The sequence below is a fragment of the Cebidichthys violaceus genome, unplaced genomic scaffold, assembly GCF_023349555.1.
Source record: "Cebidichthys violaceus isolate CVI_PGR_0920_01 unplaced genomic scaffold, fCebVio1.0.p SCAF_11, whole genome shotgun sequence".
Taxonomy (NCBI): domain Eukaryota; kingdom Metazoa; phylum Chordata; class Actinopteri; order Perciformes; family Stichaeidae; genus Cebidichthys; species Cebidichthys violaceus.
Window position 1 is genome coordinate 12,912,754 of NW_027176274.1, and position 23,261 is coordinate 12,936,014.

General features: G+C 43.9%; 1 protein-coding gene across 2 annotated transcripts in view; it reads left to right on the forward strand.

Moving 5' to 3' along the window:
* The first annotated feature begins 4,288 nt into the window (after positions 1 to 4,288).
* The window catches only part of myo16 (myosin XVI), a 97,545-nt gene continuing 78,572 nt past the window's right edge, over positions 4,289 to 23,261 (forward strand). The window contains exon 1 of one of the 2 annotated variants that reach the window (XM_068704915.1): positions 4,289 to 4,375. The gene's annotated coding sequence lies outside the window, so the exon portion shown is untranslated. Of the gene's footprint in view, positions 4,376 to 10,681; positions 11,049 to 23,261 lie in introns of those variants that run through there. The other variant, XM_068704914.1, reaches the window with a different exon arrangement.

Here is a 23,261-nt window from a genome sequence, read left to right on the forward strand (position 1 = left end):
AAAATTGAGGTAATACTGTCATAATTGAAAAATATATAAATTTGTTAGACTTCAGGCCTAAACCATTTGAAGCTAATCCACATTAAATAAGACTATTCAAATTAACTTGGTATTTCACTCAGTGAAAGAGAGACGTCACAACATCACAGCATGACAGGTTGGCATCTTGTGATGTTTTTTAGCCAGATATTTTCTAACTTTTGAAGATATTTTGAAGACATTGATGTATAAATATCTTTGCCTAGGGGTTCTCTTACCTCTGTGTAACTCACAAACACACACACACACACACACACACACACACACACACACACACACACACACACACACACACACACACACACACACACAGGCCTTCTGTCTGTTGGGGCAAAGAGTTAGACAAAGCCCACTGGGTGGTCACTTCTTCACTAGGCATTTTGCCCTTGGAGTCATGGCTCCATTCGACAAGAAGAGAGAGCAAAAGAGGGGGGGGAGGAAAGTCTAAAATAGAAGGCTGAGTAAGAAAGATTTCGAATTGGACTTAATGGATAGCATTAGCCATTAGTGGAAGAGAAGAGAGAGGCTGGGAGGCGAAAACAGTAAAAGAGAGCAGGCCAGACTCTACGGCCATGGAAGTCAGGGAAGCTCTTTGATGATCTAGTAAACAGAGCAGGCGGCTGTACAAACACAGTGCGAGAGAACGAAGACGAAGAAGGAGGAGGAGGGGTCGGAGAGTAAAAGAGAAGAGGGGTGCACAGACCTCTCCTATAAATGTGTCAAGCATGATGCTCCCCCTCCCTCTGGGCCAGAAATGTCTTTGTGCGGTGCCATGGAGATGGCTGGTGTGTTGGCGGAAGCTGATGTCATTGTGGGCTCGCCTCTCAAAGGAGAAACCAGCATCTGACCGGAGAATCAGGAAATGAGACCTGCTGTGTGTACACATGCTGGCACTGTGTGTAGTTCACACACACGTGATGCGAGTGCTCTTATTATTACACGCAGAAAGAAAAAAAGCAGACAGACATATCACACATATTAACATTTACAGTGATTGAGTCACAGAGCGAACACATTTGAATATTTAACATATTATTTAATCTATTTTTAGTTGGAGCTAAGAAGAACATGTCTAAAATGTTGTTGACACACTAATAAAAAAACTCTGTCAAGTGTAAAGATTGCTTTTTTTAAAGAATCAGATCAATCTTTAAAAAAAACATCCTGAGTGTGTACCCTCAGGAGGTACAGTAGGCGGGATAACCTCATATTTATTTCATATTAGTCAATTTCTCATGAGCACAGGTTCTTTTTTACTTGCTTGTAGGAGAGAGGGACACATTCAGTGGAATCATCAGTCTCTGTCCCTTAGAGCCCGTCTCCATCAATGTCCCATTTTTCCGGCTGCATCCCTTGCGTTCAACGTGGACCTGCTCCGTGTCCCCATCTGTCCTTTTCCTCCCCCCGCTCTCCCACCTCCCACCTCCTCCCCCCTCTCCCTGTTTGGGAGCTTTAGGACAGGTCTGACTCCCTGAATCCTGATTATAAAAACCCAGCATGCTCTGTTTCTGCAGCAAGCCAACATGAACACACGCTGCAGCTTTTGCAAGTAGATATAGATTTGCACATGCACACACACACACACACACACACACACACACACACACACACACACACACACACACACATGCATCTTCACTGCCTCAATACTGACAACATGTACAGCACTACCACCATCGCACTGCTCTTCAGTGTACTACACGGTTGTTCCGTGTATGTTCTTCTCTAGTATTTGGGGATTACTTTGATCTGCTGCAGTCGGACCAAAGTAATCAGGCTGATCCAGAGCCCTGCAGCTGAACTGGCAGCAGCACTGCGTGGATTTCTCATTTAAGTGAGGATTTGGTTTACCAACAAACTGGATTGTGCCATCCGTTCCGCCAAAGTCTAAACACCATGTTCTGTGACCGTCGCATGCTGTAGATTTTTGAATCGATTCAGCTTGAGAAGAGAAGACACACTAATTGTTTTTGATCCGAAAAACAGGACTAACCCAGCAGAATGAGTGGGTTTATTTGTTTTTAACTGCGTTAATGTGGGAGCTGGTTTAGTTTCTTCTCCCCTGACTACATAGGATCTTTTGGAATACAAGCTGATCTATAATTCATATGGTTCTGCCTCTGCTTGGAATCAAGCTGGGATGAAGTGGCAGGCTTGCAATCTGTATGTGTGCAGGAAAACTGAGAGCAGATTTAAAAGTTGACTCCATTCAAGCACATCTCGATTCATTGGTCTTTTTCTCAAGGACATCAGCCGATCACAGAGGAGAGGAAAATCATCAAATTGAGAGGAGAGGAGGGAAGGATTTTTGGTTTGCCACAACTCTGCCCCCCCCATCTCCTGATTTCCACACTCTGCTTTATGGCTCCAAGATGGAGCTTTGGCAGAGGCACACTGAGAGCCAGCAACATTTGTCTAGGTCTGTTTTTGTGTTGCGTATACATTGTCATTGTATGTATAATGCATTGTTCTTTTGTTAATGTTACCAAAACATGTGGATAATTTCCAGTATTTCAATGACAAAAAATATTACAAACATTGTGGAAATCTGTTTTTGGAAAGATGATGTATACTCACGATTCCCATGGTTCCTTGAAATCCCTGAGAGTGTATGAATTTGAGGGGGGGGAATTTAAGTCTTCAACATTTTTGAAAATAGACATAGACAAGGACACAATCAAGAAGTGTTCAACATATTCAAGTCTCTTTTAAATCTTTGTCTGGGAGCTTCTATGAAGCCTGCTAGTATATCATGACTATGATATATTGAATTGTCAGTGTTGTAACAATGATAGATCTCGTTTCGTGTCTCACACTATTCTGTGTTGGGTCCTTGAATTTGAGGGAATTGTTTACGAAGGTGTGTACAGGCCTAGTACTTCAGGACAGGAGCCAACATACTGATGCTAAGCACATATAATGTTTACTGTTTACAAGTTCACCATCTCAGTTTAGCACGGATTTAAACATGCTAACATGTGCTAATTAGCACTAACCACAAATAACAGCTGTTGATGTGAATGGCATAGGTTATGTACAACATTTTCTGCCAATTCGTCGAATAGTTGAGATATATCAGTCTGGACCAAATTTGTGGACCGACTGACAATAGAACCACGCTATCCTCCTCATCAATTTCTTTATTAGGTAGCAACCTGCCACAAACCACTAGATGCCACTAAAACGTCCCTTTAATTAATTACCGCTTTAACGCACGACCTGACCATGAGACACGCCCACAACAGGTGCACGCTGGCTCTCTCCGCTAATTACGGTAACGTTCGTGGTGGAATCCTACATCCATGGGCGGGTCCTACAGCGGCGATTTCCCCCACATTTCACTGAGCAACGTTTACCTTTAGTGAGGCGTGTGAGACATGTCTGCTGTCAAACGTTTTGAATTTGAGGAACGCAGTGGGAGAAGTTGCAGCTGATGCACATTGAGGAGGACATCGCACAGTGCCCCTTCAGACAGCTAGGTGCACGACGTCAAAACAACAAACTCATTTGTGGATGCAGGTAAATAAATGTGTGCATGACATGCTAATGCTCTTTATTATGTGGTGTAAAAAGTGTCAACGGCAAATGTTAGTTAAACAAGTTATTTTAATTTACTGTAACAAAACCAAACCAAATTCTGGTAGCCTACTCTCCCCATGCTTGGAGTTAAGGGGATGAGAAGGCATGAAGTAGGTAGGAGTTCTATCCTCATGCTCGACACAACTGCTCTGCTTTTGTTGTCTTCCTGTCTTCACTGTGCGGTTTCACTTTCACTCCATTATTTGGGTGTTTTGGTTCTCCTCCCACTCGCACAGCATGCACACGAGACGCAGCTAGTGCAGTGTGTGTGTGTGTGTGTGTATGAAGTCCTGTGTCACTCATTCCCACCAGCTGCTTACAGGCTTGTGATAAGCAGTTGTAATTAGAGATTTAAACTCTCATCTCACTCTCACAAACACACACGCTTACTCACTGACAAACTCCTAAATCTCTCTCTGTTTCTCTCACTGACTCATGCTCTCTCTCCCTTTTTAACTAATTCCCCCCCTCATCACCCAAACTGGCACACTCCCCTCTCTCTCTCTTTCTCTCCCTCTCCCCCCTGTTCTCTGATGGGATGTCAGTGGAGGATTCTAGCCTATGGTATGGTGTTGAAAGAGTTGGAAGTTGATTTCTCTCTCTCTCTCTCTCTCTCTCTCTCTCTCTCTCTCTCTCTCTCTCTCTCTCTCTCTCTGAGTGTTTCAGATCTTTGCAGCTGAGATCAGATTGTCTCTGGATGTTATTTTCCTGGCTGGAAAGAAAGCATCAAGAACTCCGGGGGAAATGTTGCAGTGAGGTACGGTACCACCTGTCTCCTGTTTGACGCTGGGTGTTGTTTGGCTGTGTGTGAATGTGTGTTTAAGTTTCTCTGTTTACCTTTCACACAGGGCCTGATAGTGCAATGTTTGACCTATGGCAGTTTGTTCTCATCATGTTTTTTTAGTGCTTTATTCTTTACATGTATTTCTGTGACTGAAGAAACATCTTACACACAGTGAAATGTCTGCATTGATTCTGATTTATTTTCCAAGAGAAAGGACATCTCTTATTCTTTAATGGCCACCGTCTGTCTGTGGACTGGCCTTTTTTTCCCCCTCTTGCATGCTGTTGTTTGCCCTGAGATGTTGCATGTGTGCCGGCTGGCACAACAGAAAAAGGAAAACAGGTCTGTTGGCTTCATCACTGCACACACACACACACACACACACACACACACACACACACACACACACACACACACACTCCTCCAAAAAGCCTCCAGGGTAATGGATGTCAGTTGGGAATCGCTCCAGATTCAGAGCACAGCTTTAGCCTGAACGCCGTGCGGCTGTGTGATGTGTGCAGTGTCTGCCAGTGGTACTGTGAGAGAGAGCGAGACAGTCGAGAGACAAAGAAAAAGCAGGAGAGGTAGAGACAGAAAAAGTACAAGAGGCATACATTTTCTGCTTGGTGTGACGGAACGTCGCTGAGTAACGGACGAGAACATAACTCCGCCTGGGGTCACCCCACAAAACTCTGCTTTTGTTTCACAGGAGCTCACAGATGGGCTCATTCAGACGGCTGAGGGCCGTGTGTGTGTATGTGTGTGTCTGAGAGTGAGCGTGTGTGTTGAAGTTGTTGGGGGGGGGGGGGGGGGTTAAACCCTTGGGAAGCAGAGCCGTAACTGTTAAACACCGTGTACAACGTTAAACTGATGCACAAGGAGGACCAGCCATTTCAGTCACAGCCCCCCTTTTCACCAAGATGTGTGTTTGTGTGCGTGTCCTACACCCATCTGTCCTCCTGCTCGGCCAGATTGTGGGCCTCGGTGTACAGCAGCGTTGCATGAAGTTATTACTCTCTCTTTCAACTGAAAAGATTATCTCAGCCACATGGTTTCACAATGCCATTTTCCAGCAGTTGCCTTTTCCGGCTTGTTGTTCGTCTTTCACATTTCTCTTCTTTGGAACACGGTCAAAGCGTGCTGCGCTTGGTCTTCGGGGTGTAGCCGGCAAGAGGCTAATGTCTTGAAGCTGTAGCCTGTTGGTCTGTGTCGGGATGCAGCCCAGTCCCCTGCGCTGTGGTCAGCTGTTGAGCCACATGGTCTCAAGACTTTTAGTCACCACCACTCCCTGATAATTATGGGCTGATTTACGAGCTAAAGAGAGTGATGACGATGAGCAGGGGACCAGGAGGAGGAGGAGGAGGAGGAGGAGGAGGAGGAGGAGGAGGAGGATGGGATGGCTGTACAAAGACTTTCCCCAGCAAGAAAGCATTTTGATGGATCTGCTGCTGTCAGACCTCCAGAGGTGTTAAAGGAATATACAGCCACCCCCCCCCATGCTTTCACATATTTAAAGCAGCCCACCGGCTGTGTTGCAATGCTGAGGCCCCGTGGCTTTGGCTAGATTTAAATGACACCTTTTATGCATGATTAAGGAGGGGAATAGTTGTTCTCTGTGGGGAAGTGTGGCGAGGTCGTGAAAGTCACGTCTGCATACGATTCAAAGAGGGAAAAACTAGAAATGACAGCCACCACCTGTATACCTGTGATATTTACCAACTGCTGTAACGGCGAACTCCTCCCACTGTGGGCCTGATGGTCTGAAGCCAACACTTGGTGTGTCCACCAGCTCATCTATTCTTAGATGGGACTGGTCGGTTACCTCCCTCCCTCCCTTTAGTAGAACAGCACATGCATACAAACACTGAGTGGATAGATGCATCGGATGTCAGAAGGCAGACAGCTGACGAGGCAGACAGAGGGAGGAGGGAGGAGGATTAACGGGGTTAGTGTTCATCTGGGGAAGCCTTAGATTAGTTTGACCCTCAAATCTGATTAGTGCAAATTGTAATCCACACAAATGTGCCATTTATAATTGGCGATCTATGACTTGAGAAAGACGTCTGTCATATTTGACTGGAAATGTGCGATATCTATAAGAGGCATGCATTTGAATTGAAGCAAAAGGCATTGTAGTTAGGACTGTATCAACTTTAATATTTTAATAAGGATTGTTTAGTCTACAGCACATAATCAGCTAATCCTTACGTATAAAGCAGTACTCCACCGAATTAGCATAGCACTCTTGTAATTTGTCAGACTAACAATGGACAGTTTAAAAATCCATGCAGAAACAAAAAGTATTTTTTATTACACACAACCTTGTCAAAACTCTGGAGTCTTAAAAAGTCTGTATACAAGTATCTGTTTCACACATGCAGTGGTACTTCCCAAGACTTGTAAACACACATGTAAAATCAGTGGAATTCCCCCTCTAAGAGACCATGTAGAAAATGAAAATTTTAAATAATTAAATTAAAGCAGTCTTGAGTTAATCTTCTGTTGATCAATTTAAGACACTTTTTCATTTTCTTAAAGAGTTTCAAATTGATCATGTGCTGGAAATCCGCCGTAGATAATCTAGATTGAGTCAAATTCCTGTTAATGTAATACAAAGAAGTAAAATAAACAGAAGGCCTAATGTATAATTGGCATTTGTTTTCTTCTGAGCTGAAGACGAAATCCCTGACTATTCTTATAAGTGAGGCCCATGTGACTGGGCAGTTGGCAGCCTCAAACAGCAGCTAAAGCTAGAGACAGGTGGTGGGACGCACTGCTGGCAGCAGCAGCAGCAACATGTTATTTGGGCGTGGAACTCTTCCAGCAGTCCAAGATAAAATCCAAACCTTTTGGTCTGAGATTCTCAGATGAAACGATGTCATCAAAGCAGAGCAGTCTGCATGGATCCAACACTAAAGAGCTGCACCGGTTGACCAAGCCCTATATGACGGTAGTCCTTGTCAGAGGAGAGGGAGGCTGCTCCCCATGTGGCCCTTATCTTTCTATAGAACACTTCCTCCTATTAATGCAGGCCTGCTGCCGCTGGCATGTGACTGGCGGCCATTGCAGACTTTGTTTCCCTTCCAGGGCTATTATTGGAAACCCTGTCAATAAGAAGCATCAATGTCAGGGTCAATGTCTGGGCTTGCCAGGACTTGTGTGTGTGTGTGTGTGTGTGTGTGTGTGTGTGTGTGTGTGTGTGTGTGTGTGTGTGTGTGTGTGTGTGTGTGTGTGTGTGAACATGTATGGCTTCCCACCTGTGTTTGTGGTTGAACTGGAATGGGACAGCTGTATTTCCTGTGAAGATTGAAGTAGAGCAAACCGTGCTGGAATTTGTGCTCGCGGAGAGACAAAACGAGCACTCCGTAGCTACTTAAATGCTGTGAAGGTAATTGCGAGCGTGGGAAGTGGAAGTTGAAACGAATAGATTGTGTGACGGGGAGATGGCAAAGGTCTCTCTCAGAAAGAGACGGGAGGGAAGAAAGTAGATCACGAAAGCCGCTCGTTGCCTCCCCTCCCTGAAGGTGTACGAGGCCGGGTGCTTTTTAAATGTAACCGCTTTACTGTTACCGTCACAACACACAAACCTGTCCACCTCCCTGGTTCTCGTGCCTGCAGCTAGATGGCGTATATTAGAGGGCCGAGTATGAGCCCAGCTGCAGAGCCATGCAAATGATGTGAACAGATCTGGTTAAGCATTCCCTTTAAAAAGTCACAGCTTTGATCTAGCCAAGAAGCCATGGGGGGAGTTTATGCTGAGATGAAAGATAACGTTTGGCTGTGATATGTGTGTGTGTGTGCTCGATTTCAAGCATGTCATCGCTCACGTTCAAGCCAAATCAAATTAGGTCAATACTTAATGGGGCATGATGCCCCCCTACTTACAATGCTATGATACACTCCCACCTACAAGCATACTAATCTACGGATCCCTGTCAGACCGTTGTCTACATCTCGGGGGATGAGAGAGTTGGAGGATGTGTGCATGAAAGAGTGAGGCAAGATAGCAAATATAGAGTAAAAACCAGTGTATAGCTTTTATACATGATGATTTTAATGTATAGTGTCTTTGAGTACTCTGAAAAGCGCTTCATAAATAAAATGTATTATTTGTATTATTAACACACAGCATAGCTGGATTGACGGTGGAACATGATGGAAAAAGGAGAGGAATCTCGGTGAAGGGTGATGTGAAGAGGAAGGATAAAGAAATGTCTCAGTATATTTCATATTCTCTGCTCATTTCTGTGAGAGCAGATAAGGGTCCTGAAGAGAGGTGTAACGTCTCCGTAAAGCAACATCTCAGACTGTACTGTGGAGGGAATTGCTTTGGCTGTGGATTACAGGTTCCCTCCTCAGGTGTGTGTGTGTGTGTGTGTGTGTGTGTGTGTGTGTGTGTGTGTGTGTGTGTGTGTGTGTGTGTGTGTGTGTGTGTGTGTGTGTGTGTGTGTGTGTGTGTGTGAGTGTGTGTGATTTGAAACCACTAGTCTGGTAATTTCATTCTCCTGACGCACCTCAATTCAGAGATCTGATCCACACTCCTCCCCACCTCCCCACCTCCCCCACCTCTCTTTGTGTTCTTGCACTGTCTCCGTCTTCCTTCTCCGTTCATGCTTCTCAATGCACATCTGCCAATTGACCCTATTCCAGAGTAGATGAGGTTGAAGCTCAACTAGAGCCACAATCTTACACACACCCCACTGTAACACAGGGCTGATGAGTAGATTAGTGTAAGAAAGTGTTGTTAAGTCAAGGTTAAGGCGGTTATTCGGAGTGAATAGGTCTACAGTTAGAGCTTCATGAGAGGCCAGAGACTACCTAGTTCTTTGTATGCGTGTCTGTGAATGAAGCGTCACCAGTCTGACTCTCAGCATTAATGTTGGTGTTTGCACCAGGGCAGTTCTTTATAGATTACAAAACAATACAAGACTTCTTTATGTTGAGTATTAGCAGTCGCACACAGTCACATTTGGCCTCTAATTGTGTGGATGTCTAGTCTGGCCAGTTATGTAACGCATTAGACTATTCATTCAGTAAATTAATAGAATGAGCCTGTGTGTGCGTTCATCATAGTCTCGCGGTGCACTGAGCACGAACATAGAAAAGTGTGGGATCAAATTCTTCCAAATCCAAACTTTAATTTTCCATTAGTTTATGATGTCAGAATACATCTGTCAACAACTGAAGTTAACTATATCTTAATATACATGGAAATAAGGCTGAGAGGCTGGTTGGGTAAAAAACACTGTGAAATGTGTGAGAAGCAACAGAGGGATTGAGAATGACGAGCGTGAGATTGATGCAGACAGATGGAGAGATGTTCCAGGAGGAATGCACGAGAAGCTAATTAAAAAGCAGATGATCTGTGAAGAGATGTGACAGAGAGGAGATCCCCGTCTTTTTCAGAGGAACCCCTCTCTCTCCCTCTCTTTCTCTCTCTCTCACTCTCTCACTCTCTCTCTTTCTCTCTTTCTTAAGGCTTCTTGATTTATTTGGTAATTTTGTGATTACTTTCATAACCTCTGCGTCCTTTATCCCACTCCAGAACCATAGTCTCCTCAGTGACTGTCTGAAAAGTGGATGTTATGAAGTTGTTGCCCTCATGCGTCTTCCTGTTCCTGTTTTTGATCTCCCTCAGTCCTGCAGGTGAAGATGAAAGTAGGCAGATGGGAGATCTGAAATAGGAAAACAGCAGGATGGCGTTTGGGGGGAGGGCCAGGGGGAAATGGTTTAAGTGAGGCGGCGATGAACGTCTGATGCCGTTGGAGGTTGTGAAGAGAGGGCTGGCTGGTTATGGAGTGTGTAAGTGTGTGTCTGTTTGGTTTGTCTCTCGGTGTCCACATCTTCCTCCCCCTTTTCCAAGGTCAAAATGGGGAGTATTAGCCGAGAGGCACCATAGTAATTATGGCGCCTGGTCATTAACTATTCATCACCTCACACTACACTGCTTGGCCGAGTGTTTGCGCTTATGTGTGTCTGGGAGTTACAGACGTACACATCTCTGCGTCAGCATTGTGTTGTTTTCCTGCGTGTCTGTGTGCAAATGAAACAGCTGGCTCGCGTCTCAACAAGAGATTTCCAGGCGCACCTATTCAGGCTCCGTAGTGTCTCCCTTGTCGTCCAGTCCTCATTGTCTGCCTGCTCTGTCTCTGTGGGCAGCCTTGACAAATGCACACCCGTCTCACCACAAACTCTTCAGGGCGTGTTCGCTACATGAGGTGAATCCAGGCCCCGCCTCTTTCTGTGTTTTGTACCCTCCTCCTCGTTTTTTTTTTTTTTTTTTACACCAGCATTGTGATGGTAGAGAATGGAGTGCTCATGAAGATGGGGGTGTAACTGTACCCCCTCAGATGGAGCAAGTGGGCTGGGTTCACTGGGGTCTGGAGAGGGGGAGGGACGTCGACAGAAAGAGAGAGCGAGAGAGAGAGAGACAGATGTAAAAGAATTAGCCGCTCCAAACGGCAGAGTTGCCATGGCTACGGGGGAAACGGATGAATGAATGACATCACAGTGGCGGGGAGGTGAGAGAGTGTGAAATTGATTTGGTGGCGGCGCGCGGGGAGGTGGCTCTCGCTGGGTTTTCGTTGGGCAGACACATTTCTCTCTCCTCCGTACCCTGGTGTCTCCTGTGGACGAGCTCTCACCGGTAAGGCTCCGCTTTTTCTCTTTTTCCCTTTTTCCCTTTTCTCATCAGAGGGAAGGCAGATTTTGAGGATGATGACGAATGTAGGTGTGATTCTTTTCACTCAAACTGTCTTGACCCCATGTGAGGCGGACTTAGGGAAGACGTGTGAGTGTGTTGAATGTGCGTGGATGACATGTGGTGCTCCCGGCATTCCACAGGGAATGAAAGGAAAGGCAGATGTGCAGTTGTTGTTGGTGTATATATGTATATATATTTATATACACACACATACATATACACCATGAGCTGCCTAGTGTGGAAGAATGTGTGTTTCTCGCTGGGAACGAACAGCTGATTGCGCAAGAATGATTTCAATGCGCCATGGTGAGAGAATTAGTATCTGTGTAATAGGTTGTCACACTTCAGAGCTGCACATGATTGTGTGTGTGTGTGTGTGTGTGTGTGTGTGTGTGTGTGTGTGTGTGTGTGTGTGTGTGTGTGTGTGTGTGTGTGTGTGTGTGTGTGTGTGTGTGTGTGTGTGTGTGATAGAGAGAAATGCTTCTTATTGCGCCGTTGTTGTCTAGCAACTTGGAGTGCTGATGTCCCCCTCCACAGATCAGAGCACATGATCAGTCGTTGAACAGCACCTTAGAGCTGCTAAAGTCTCGCTGAAGAACACTTCAGCGGGGAAGCTGCCTTTCCTGACATTGGAGCGTCAATCTGGCTCCTCTGATTTTAAAAGGCGGTCTGACGTTGGCTGGCACCACCCTGCTGCGAGTTCATGGGCAGAGCCCGGACTGTTCATCTGGCTGTGTGATTAATTACAAAGTTGACCTGCGGTGACCCCTGTGGGACAAACGGCCAGAGTTGAAAGGTGGGTGCTAGAGGTCACAGCAAAGCCAATCAGAACGCTTAGCTCAGTATCTCTTCACTTAGGCCAGCATCCAGGATTGGGGGAGCAGATTACACGGGGGATCAAGGGCTCAAAAATTTAGGCTAGATTTGGACAACGTAATCCATTACTACAATCTGCAGATCTTTTGGAATGAGGTGTATTTGGGATGGTGGTTGGTTTGACATTGTTTCAGTGGTTAATGGCTAACATCAAGGCCATGCTGTTGTTGAACAGAGCATTCAAGCACCAAGGACACTATACTGCAGGCGATCTAGTGTCACGGTCTTCTGTGACAGGTATAGTTGAACAATGTTGTCTGTTTGGTTCAAGGAAGAATGTGCGAATAGATACATTTGGATCATTCAAAGCCATTACGATGCATGTGAGGCTGATAAATGTTGGCATTAAGGCAGAAAGTTTAGTTATTGTAAATGTTATTGTTGCTATGTGAAAGGGGGAGAGATAGTCTAGTAACTTAGTTAGCTTTAAACCTAAGCCCACATTGTTTAGGGGAGCAGTTGATGCTGTGAAGGCGTCTTTGAGAAGGAGTGAGACGCTGGAAGTCATTGTGTCCGGCTTCAGCACAGGCTAGGCTCAGGTCATCCTTTATGAACAGGGAGGGGCTGAATATACATGAGGCTATTTCAGACCGATTCATTTGAACCTGTGGGAAAATGTCCCTGGCAGGTGTAGGAAACTGCCCCGTAGGCGTGGGTCGCTGTTTTTTTGTGTGTGTGCATAGTCCTTTTATACATGCCGTACACATCATGCAAACTAGTTGGCTTGTTTTATGTATTGTGAGGAGAACATTAAAGGGCTCCAGTACAGACAATACAAAGCAATGCTGGCATGTCTTTTAAGTCAGCGAGCTGAGTGAAAGGCTGTAAGTCTCTCAGCTTTTTGGATGGCACGGTTGGGGGCACAAGTGGGTCAGCAGTGTATCTGCTCGTCTCCGCTCTGAGAACAGAACTGCCCCGTAGCACAACGCTACTCCACTCAACATAGGTTTTTTTGGGAGGTTTTTCCAGTGTTGAAAGTAAATAATCTGAAGTCGTATCAAAGCCACTCCACTCTGAGCCTCTGATACAACAGCCTTTCTTATGCGGGTCGAGTTTTGCTCTTCATCTTTTCAGTTCACTCTGCGCCTCTCGTTCACTGTTCACGACTCCTGGAGAGGTGGAGGAGGCGTTTCAACGAGGTTGATGAGCGCCATGACGAGTTGTGTTTACACGATAAAGTCCGCTTGTGTGTGTGTGTGTGTGTGTGTGTGTGTGTGTGTGTGTGTGTGTGTGTGTGTGTGTGTGCATGTTTTTGTGAGTGTGAGTGCGCGCGTGTGTGTGTGCAGTCCTCCATGTGGTGTCAGCTGGTTGGCAATGCTGCGGTCCGATATGGTGACTGGACCGTTACATGCCCACATACACAGACTGTGTGGAGGGTTTTGGCACGTAGGTCTACCTTATGAGTTAAACAGAGACTTTATTATAACTTTCATTTTACTGTATGTACTTGTTGAAAGGAAACCAGATGGGTAAAGTAACAGGTTTTTGTGGTGCATCATGATTGCTGTGGCATGGCCTTGTGTCATATGAACTCAGTGACATGAACAGCCCTCAGATTAACTGACTCTCTGTCACACACACACACACACACACACACACACACACACACACACACACACACACACACACACACACACACACACACACACACACACACACACACACATCATATCCAATTCTCGCCCAGCCCTATATTTGGCATGTGTGTGTGCTTTATGTCCATCTGAACCTTTGTGTCCACGTAGTGGAGACTGTCCTATGCTCCTGGAACAACAAAGCCTTTGTCCTCACCAGACTGTGGCAGCAGTAACAATTGGGGGGTGACAAGTACAGCAGCATGCATGGCAGAGACAAACAAAGAAAGTGCTTGAATACACTGTCCTTTATGTGGACGTTACAAGTGTAGCAATTGCATGGTCCGTTTAATTACCTTTCAGTCTTCACTCCATTTTTGTTCGTTGGCTGTAGTTCTCGACACCGAAACGGTTCATTCTCCTCCAGTACTTTTATAATCAGGACATGACAGGAGCCGTTGGGCTGGAGGTTGCCTCAATACATGTTGCTGACTGGTCATACACAAGCTTTGAGATGGGAATTGTAATTGTAATATAAATGTATTGTACGGTACTATTTGTTCTGCTGAATTGTGAGAGATTGAGATAAAACGTACTTCTATGTTTAAATGCAGTTCTGCACTAAAGTAGAAAAATAACTTCTTTGACAGATTTTTTTTCAGACTCTCTTTTCTTCCCTTTCTGCACAGCAGTTTTCTAAAGTTTAGAAATCACGCAGTCATGGAACATTAAATTATAAGGAATGATAAATGACTCTGTGCTGTTGTCTAGTCCTCGTGCCTCAAACGAATCTGTCACTTTTTAATATTTTATGGGCTTGATGCTGCTCTCCTCAGTTGAAATTTCTCTCACTGTCACTTTTACTTTTAACGAAGTGTTTCCACTCTTTGTGTGGGCTTTGCAATGGTTTATAATTTCCAATAGGCTGCAGAATGGCTAAATAAAACTGAACTTAAAAGTTAAATGAAACTATTGTTGACCACAATGTGACCAAATGTCTTTATACTCTCCCTGTTTGCCTTGAGATCTGTTTCTTTAATTTCTCCTTTAAACCAGATGGGAGAACTTGCAAATTGTGGGGATTACAATGAGATACGAAGATCTTTGTTTGTAGTTTAACTTCAGCAAGTTAAACTACATACTACACCATTTTTGCCTGAGGAAACAAAGCAACCTTGTCTAATCCACTGTCTAGATCCACAGTCAATAATTGTTGAATGTCTGCATACATGTCAACATTTCATTTCATGTAGAATGTCCTATTTCAAAGTAGTCACAATTTGCACTGTTGGTGCTATAAAGCAGGGTTCAACAACAAATTGAATATTAATCAGCATCCAGATTTGGGCTTATCACAACTGCGACATCGAGGTTTAAAATGCACGTACTGCTCATAGGAAACTCTGCTGCATATCAAATCAAGTGCTTCCCAAACTAACAGCCAGCCAGCGGGGGGCGATCGAGTCGTTTTGGCTCCACTTTTGGGGAGCTGCCATGCCACTGCAGTCTCCTGAATGTTGCGGCTGCAGTCCAGGGTACAGTGATAAACTGTATGTTGCTCGTTTTGCCGAGAGCAGATGGGCAAGACAAATGCACTGAATTCAGCTGAAGAACTGCCCCGATTTTGAGTTATTTTGATGCAAATATTTGTACTCTATATATTAGCAGGAATGTAGCACAGCATGGAAGTGAAAACAGTGCTCTGTTATTTATAATCTGTGATATTTTGTCTCTAAAACGTATGAATAATCATGATTTCCATATTGATCAAAATCATTTTGATCATTTTTTCTTTAAAGTTGTTTTCTTCAGATCACTGCACTAAAACCTAATTATTATTACACTGATCGTTTTGCAGACTTTCTCTTACTACCCTTTTGCATCACTCTATATTGTTGCTTCTGCAAGAATCTGAGGCTCTGCCAAGAAAAGAACAAACAGCTGGTTAAGTATAATTGTGCGGCGTGTTTGTGCACACTTGCTCACAGACACAGCAGGTATTTAAGGGAGCATTGGTACTTGAATTTGAGCAGCTGTGAGCATGGCATGATAACATAAGCGGAATGGTGATGTGGGTTGGGAGTTGGACCCAACTGTGCGTGCGTCTGTTGGCTCGCTGTGAGTCACTAATACAGTGCGCGTCAGGCAGCGCTCACGGCTTTCACTCTTAGTCAGCGGAGAACAGAACAAGGCAGGAGGACAGCGCCTCTGTGCCGAGTGGCGCTGTAGTTGGGAGCTTCTCACCACGCGGGACTGGGCTGCGCTTTTGTTTGTCCGGTTATTGATTGTCTCTCGCCGAAGCTCGCAGCCATCCTTTATGTCCCCATGTTGTCCGTTGTGCCAGTTGCTCGAAACTGTGAGCTAGGGGAGAGGGTCGTAAAGAGCAGACAAAGAGCACAGAGAGAGAGCGAGAGAGACTCTCCTCCGGTCTGTGGGGTTGATGAGTTGAGCGGAGGTGATTTAGAGAGAGAAACATATTTATAGGCAGATATATTAAGTCATTCATGAAGAGAGAAACTGGCTCATAAGTTATTGATTCTTATAGCTCTCCTTTGTCTCGCACTGCCTTTTTTCTGATTCTAATTTGCTTCATTTGTCTGTCACTGTACTCCCCCTTGCTCATGATTCCATCATGTCCCTTTCTTTCTCCCTCTGGCCAGCAGCAATAATGAGCTATCAGTCTTCCAGTGCTCCATTTGTAGCAATCTACCGACTGGAAGATGCTACAGATGTTGCCTCTCTGTCCTCCCCTCACCTTCTTCTATCTTCCAGCTGTTGACTCTTAAACTGAAATTGTAGAAGTTTTCCTCTTTTTTGTTTTGCTTTAGGGAATCTTGGGAGTTCATCTCTTTTATTTTGATTGTTAGTTTCCATGACAATCCTCAAAGGTGACATGATTACAAAGGAAGTTAAGGGAGCTTTTCGCCACATTTCAGTGTGCATTTAGCAGGCTGCTCTGCCTGACAGCGAGTGTGTGTTGTTCCTCTAAGGGCCCACATGTATGACACGACTGGAGCTGAATGACGTCTGGAACGCGTGCTGGGCAGGCTGTCCCAAAGCAGAGTTCCCATCTTGTCGCACCTGGTGGATGACTATTTCTCTTGAGAAAAACAAGTATATATAAATATTATTAAGATTTTATTTGCAATGGTCCTTTCTGCTAGGGATGTGTATTGTTTGATATCTCTCAATACTATTGCCAATACGAAAACCTTACTTTTTCATTCATTCTTTTTTCAATAAAATATATTTTTAAAATTTAACAAAAAGAAGCCAAACTACTAAAATGTTAATGACATAATAAGTAGCCATACAAAAATGTAGCCTAAATAGAATACAGTCTGAATTTGGTATGTGATACTGGGTTTCTTCACTTTTCTGTTGGTGCCAAAAAAAGGTTTGAAGTTAAATTCCCAACCCTTAGTGACTGTTGGACAATATCTGCCTGCGCAAATATCGTTGAGACTGAGCCTAGTGTCACTTTGCAGTAATAGGATTAACAAGTATAAATTGTTCGTGTTCTTTCTATTTAAAACATATAGCAAGCATCGTCTGCCGTGTGTCAGGCAGGCCCATAAATCAGATCTATGAGGAGGAACTGTGTCACTCTGCAGCCGTGCCTGTTCACTCGATGCCCGTAAGCTGTTGAAAGCAACACTTGGCTTGTTAACAACTGTCTGCATTTGAGCCACATCGGCAAAAGCACAATATCTCTTTTGTACAGAGGGCTGTTTTTTTTTTGACATGGATGTCATTCTTACCTTCATCTGTCAGCCCTTTTTGTCCGTCATGTTTTTACCACTAATGCATTTAAATGTGTTCTGCTCGTGGTAGTGACTCAACACTGTGACGGGCTGAGCCGTAGCTGGAGAGGAAAGACTCCAGTAAGGTGAATGTTGCTTTATCTTTTATCTGGATTCATCAGTAGGCAGTTGTTATCCATAAGAACTGCATAGACTAATATTGTGTCAAGGCTATACAGTAAGTTGTTTGTGAGATTGTCTGCACCCGAATGGTCATAAACTGCGTAATGCCGCTTTAATTAACATCCATATGGACCTGAGCAAGGTCCATAAACCTCTATTTGATTCTGTGCAGTTTCACAGTGCTCTGCAGCATCATGCAGAGAAGCATTTAAATCTCCCCCTCGCAGGCAACGATCCACCCTGGACTTGACCAATATAGCTGCTAGGCTATTAACTTGTATTATGAATATTAAGTAGTGATCCCTGCTTTTCCGTTTAAACCTGGATTGAGCTGCTGTTTCGGATGAATAAATGGTTGGATTACAATATAATCCATTGTAAAGGGTGATACGCAGATTATTAATAGATTTCACACAGAGGTCTCAGTGGGCACTAATAGAAAACTGCATTTGTAGTTCTTTTCTTTTCTAGTAATTCATTTTTGATTCATGTGATTAAACATCCGAGCAGGGATGAGGGATATGTTACATTTACTACTTACATATTTTAACATATGTTAAGTGTACAATAAGTGTACAGAAGAGAGAAGCCATAGTAATAATACCTTGAGTCTTTTAAGTCTGAAAATACTCAGCTCAGGTGTGAAATACAATTTGGCCTGAGACGACTCTCAACGATCAGTTTGATACCATACCTTACGGGGATGTAATGATTCAGTGCACTGCCTGATAATATGTTTTACAGTTCAATTTCCAGTTAGTTAAATCCCAAAAAAATATAAAATCTCACACAAAGAAATAAACAATGGGCCATTTCAGAGTGTTTCGTCAGTAGCATAATTAACACAAACAACAACCGTGTTATTGGCAATGTAATAAAACCCAATGTAGTGACAAAAACACAAGCTGTCACCACAGCTTTACCACCGCAGCACTGTGTACTGCAGACGATTTTATACAGCATATTATAAAATTCGCTCTGTATTTAAAGGAGAGCCATGTGGGGGATGACATTAAACAATATAAGGTTCCCTTAAAATCAACAAATTAGGTGTTAATGCTGCTGGAGGTAGCCGCAGGACAATCTAATTACTTGGACCTTGCGGGTACAGAGGAGAGGGGTTAAGGTAGAGACAAGGAGGCGATGGAGATGGCCTTAATAGCACTGCATAAATCTCCTGTGCATTGTCTGGTTTATTTGTTAACATCATTACTGTGATTGTTCATAGAAAACAAAGAAACACATATATACAGGATATGTACAGTTGTGGTCAAAAGTTTACATACACTTGTAAAGAACATAATGTCATGGCTCTCTTGAGTTTCCAGTTATTTCTACAACTCTGATTTTTCTCTGATAGAGTGATTGGAACAGATACTTCTTTGTCACAAAAAACATTCATGAAGTTTGGTTCTTTCATGACTTTATTATGGGTTAACAGAAAAAGTGACAAAATCTGCTGGGTCAAAAATATACATACAGCAACATGAATTAGCAATTTTGGTGACTTAGAAAGTTGTGTCAATGAAATGAGCTTCATAGCATGGCCTCTTAACTTCTTGTGAGTGATTATGAGTGTCTACAGCTGGTGACTTCTCTGAGGCCATTTAAATAGGGCTCATTGGATACAAACGCCCACAAACGCTACAATGGGAAAGTCAAAGGAGCTCAGCATGGATCTGAAAAAGTGAATCATTGACTTGAACAAGTCAGGAAAGTCACTTGGAGCCATTTCAAAGCAGCTGCAGGTCCCAAGAGCAACAGTGCAAACAATTGTTTGTAAGTATAAAGTGCATGGCACTGTTTTGTCACTAGCACGATCAGGAAGAAAACGCAAGCTATCACCTGCTGCTGAGAGAAAATTGGTCAGGAGGGTGAAGAGTCAACCGAGAACCACCAAAAAGCAGATCTGCCAAGAATTAGAAGCTGCTGGAACACAGGTGTCAGTGTCCACAGTCAAGCGTGTTTTGCATCTCCATGGACTGAGAGGCTGCCGTGCAAGAAGGAAGCCCTCGCTCCAAAAGCGGCACCTTAAGGCTCGACTGAAGTTTGCTGCTGATCACATGGACAAAGATAAGACCTTCTGGAGGAAAGTTCTGTGGTCAGACGAAACAAAAATCGAGCTGTTTGGCCACAATGCCCAGCAATATGTTTGGAGGAGAAAAGGTGAGGCCTTTAACCCCAAGAACACCATGCCTACCGTCAAGCACGGTGGTGGTAGTATTATGCTGTGGGGCTGTTTTGCTGCCAATGGAACTGGTGCTTTACAGAGAGTAAATGGGATAATGAAGAAGGAGGATTACCTTCAAATTCTTCAGGATAACCTAAAATCATCAGCCCGAAGGTTGGGTCTTGGGCGCAGTTGGGTGTTCCAACAGGACAATGACCCCAAACACACATCAAAAGTGGTAATGGAATGGCTAAATCAGTCTAGAATTAGGGTTTTAGAATGGCCTTCCCAAAGTCCTGACTTAAATCCCATTGAGAACATGTGGACAATGCTGAAGAAACAAGTCCATGTCAGAAAGCCATCAAATTTAACTGAACTGCACCAATTCTGTCAAGAGGAGTGGTCAAAGATTCAACGAGAAGCTTGCCAGAAGCTTGTGGATGGCTACCAAAAGCGCCTAATTGAAGTGAAAATGGCCAAGGGACATGTAACCAAATATTAGCACTGCTGTATGTATATTTTTGACCCAGCAGATTTGATCACTTTTTCTGTTAACCCATAATAAAGTCATGAAAGAAACAAACTTCATGAATGTTTTTTGTGACAAAGAAGTATCTGTTCCAATCACTCTATCAGAGAAAAATCAGAGTTGTAGAAATAACTGGAAACTCAAGAGAGCCATGACATTATGTTCTTTACAAGTTTTCATTTGTTTTCTTTCATTGTTTTTATCTTTTAGATTAATTTGAGGAGTGTTTATGGTTTGCATCCTCCACATTTTTGTGGAGGACATTAAAAGTGTGATTCAATGAAACACAATTGCTCAATTCCATGTTATCACAGACTTTCAGAAAGAAAACAATTACGCACAGGGAGAGAAAGTAAATGTTTCATTTAGGAATTATAGGGATAGTGTGAATGGTTAATATGTCATACCAGCAGGTAGACTGGTGTGTGTGTGTGTGTGTGTGTGTGTGTGTGTGTGTGTGTGTGTGTGTGTGTGTGTGTGTGTGTGTGTGTGTGTGTGTGTGTGTGTGTGTGTGTGTGTGAGTGAGAGACAGTCCCTCATTAACAAAATATTGCAATCATAAGATTCTTGAAGTCCCAATGAACTACAAGACTGTTTCTGCAGTATGCTTACTTGCTCATAAAGGTTTATGTATGTGGATGCAGATGCACTATTTCCAGCCAATAATTTGTCTGGTACAATAAATAAATATTTATTTGTGTAAATATATCACATTCGATGAATAATTAATCCAAAGAGATCTTTTTTCATATATAATGCATCACACCGCAAACTTTCCAAGTGCCTTTTGGCTTTGCCATAATTGGGAAAATTGCCTGCATCAAGCCTCCCGCATTATCAGCATCAGTGCTCTTATGCTAGCACACACACACACACACACACACACACACACACACACACACACACACACACACACACACACACACACACACACACACACACACTAAGGCGGTAACCAAAGGAATCATAGTGGTAACACAGTTGTAGTGTTGACTGACACCTGAGGGTGTTGATGGCAGAATGTGTTAAACAGAAGGAAACTTGTCATCTCCTGTGGGACAAAAGCTGTTATAAAGATGTTTGTGGCACAATCTACCAGCTACCAATCACAGCATTACATCTGATACTAAAGAAACATGCACAGATATTGTTGCACATGTTTAGATAATGGAATAAATTTATTCTAAATGGCCTCTATAATGAACCCCTTCCCTCTGTTATTTCTCTCTATTTTCTTCCGTGTACATGCGCTCTCTGTGTACCTCGCTGTTTAAGTGCTTGACCTAAATGTAGTTGTAGAGAGGTAGAAAATGTTAGGACGCGACTAAAACCCATTATCCTGTCGCTGTTCCCGACCCGAGATGACTTTCCCTCTAGCGGTGTGTCTCATATTGAGACCTTGTGTTACCTTCTGTCCCAAGGTTCCAGCATGTCGTCGCTCCTCTGATGCAGCATGTTACATGTCTGTAGCTGCAGGCACAGAATCTGCATCAGCCATGAATGCTTTGCGACATTCGGATGAAAAAGCACGACATTCTCGTGTCTGATCCGCTGCTGTGAGGTCTGCATGTCACGGGTAAAGTGTCAACGGGGTGGTCAGTTATCCTCGGTGTGTGTGTGTGTGTGTGTGTGTGTGTGTGTGTGTGTGTGTGTGTGTGTGTGTGTGTGTGTGTGTGTGTGCAAACTGCGAGTGGTGTTTAGCAATTACTTATTTAGTAGTCTGTATGGGGCAGTTTTTACAAGCATTCAGGCTCTGTATGCACACACACATAAAGCTGGCATCTCACTTCACTCAGGTAGATGTTGGAGAAGTTGCTCCGGCAGTGTTTTTCTGAAGATGCAGCGAGTTGCTTCGGTGACCTGATTTCCTTTGACAGAAATTACTCGAGCTTTCAGTCTGACACACACACACACACACACACACACACACACACACACACACACACACACACACACACACACACACACACACACACACACACACACACACACACCCCAGCCTTCCTCTTCTTTTTTTTTTTCCTGCCGCTCCGTCTCCGTTCAGTACCTTCACAAACCTCACCTGCTTCTCACATCCTTTCATCCCGTCTCCACATGCCCGTGTTTGACAGCAATGGGAGATAAACGCTCAAACCCCCCCTCAGAATGTGCAGCATGCTATATAACCTGCAGAGAGCACCGTGACACAGATTTTTAAAATGTGTGTCACAATCTTGCTTTAGTCACACACTGCACACTTCATTAAGCTGTTTTTCGCTCATCTACATTGTGTGTGGGTGTGTGCAGTCTTTCTTGCTATCTCACTTTATCTTTTTCTCTTTTGTCCGCAGTTCTCTCTCTCCCGCTTTTTTCCCCCCTCTCTTCTCCTCTATCGTTCCTCCTCACCTTCTCACCCTCCTCGTGCAAATCCTCTTTCCGATGCAAAGCTTTGGTATTCATAAATGCAAATCAGCCTTAAAGCACAAAGTCGAAAAGATTGCCCTACTGACGCTGCGAGCACATAATGTATGGTGCGTCAGTGCGTGTGTGTATGTGTGTGTCGGAGCATGATAAACGCATGATGGAGAGTGTGTGTCAATGTACTGCTCTCAGCCCCTACCATTCTAGTAAACTGTACTTATCTGTAGTTAATTTGTAGCCAATTTAAGGCCATTGATGAGCACTTAACCTGTCACCGCACCAAAAGCCGCACTGCAGCAGCTTCTAATTCTCTCTCTCTCTCTCTCTCTCTCTCTCTCTCTCTCTCTCTCTCTCTCTCTCTCTCTCTCTCTCTCTCTCTCTCTCTCTCTCTCTCTCTCTCTCTCTCTTCTATCAATTTAACACTCCCTCTCTCTCCCCGTCTTTTGCTTATTTTTCTTTCTCTTGCTCCCCCTGCTGTATCTGCATTCCCTCAATTTCCCATCTTATCTCTATCCTTCTGTTTTCTCCAATGACCTCCGTTGCTCTCTCTCTTAATCCCTCTCTCTTAAATCTAGTATAGGAAGACACAATTAATCCCACCCCCTCCTTTTTCTTGCCTTTCGGCTGAGATGGTAGAGGGTACTCCAAAGAGGTGTGCATCCTTATGAGTCACTGCGTGTG